This window comes from Capsella rubella, unplaced genomic scaffold, assembly GCF_000375325.1.
Source record: "Capsella rubella cultivar Monte Gargano unplaced genomic scaffold, Caprub1_0 scaffold_1, whole genome shotgun sequence".
NCBI classification, from domain to species: domain Eukaryota; kingdom Viridiplantae; phylum Streptophyta; class Magnoliopsida; order Brassicales; family Brassicaceae; genus Capsella; species Capsella rubella.
In genome coordinates this window covers 6,596,349-6,596,771 of record NW_006238923.1, presented here as the reverse complement: position 1 = coordinate 6,596,771, position 423 = coordinate 6,596,349, and positions in this window count along the sequence as shown.

The following is a 423-nucleotide window of genomic DNA, read 5'->3' as shown; positions in this document are numbered from 1 at the left end:
ATTGTGTATGCTAGGATTACAGACAGTGCCTTGTGAATGAAAATGGTGGGAGCATGTGACTTAGATTGATAATTAGATTTTTGTTAGTTTGATAAAAATAAATATTTAAACGAGGAATACGGGTATCTCGTCTAAATCTTTTACCAAGTTTCTTATAATAAACATTGGCAAATGATTATGTTTTAAAAAGATATGATTATGGGACAGAAATTTTATGACAGATAGAAGACGGGACGAGACGGGGCGGGGTGGGACAGGACGGGTCAGGGCAAAACGGAAAGGGACAGGACGGGTTTTCCATTCTAAACTACACATAAAACAATTCAAACTAAAGCCAAACCCAAATCCGATTTAACATCTCTAAGCAAACAGTTATAAATGTTTTGATTAGTTTAAAAAATAAACACGTAATATCACTTATCA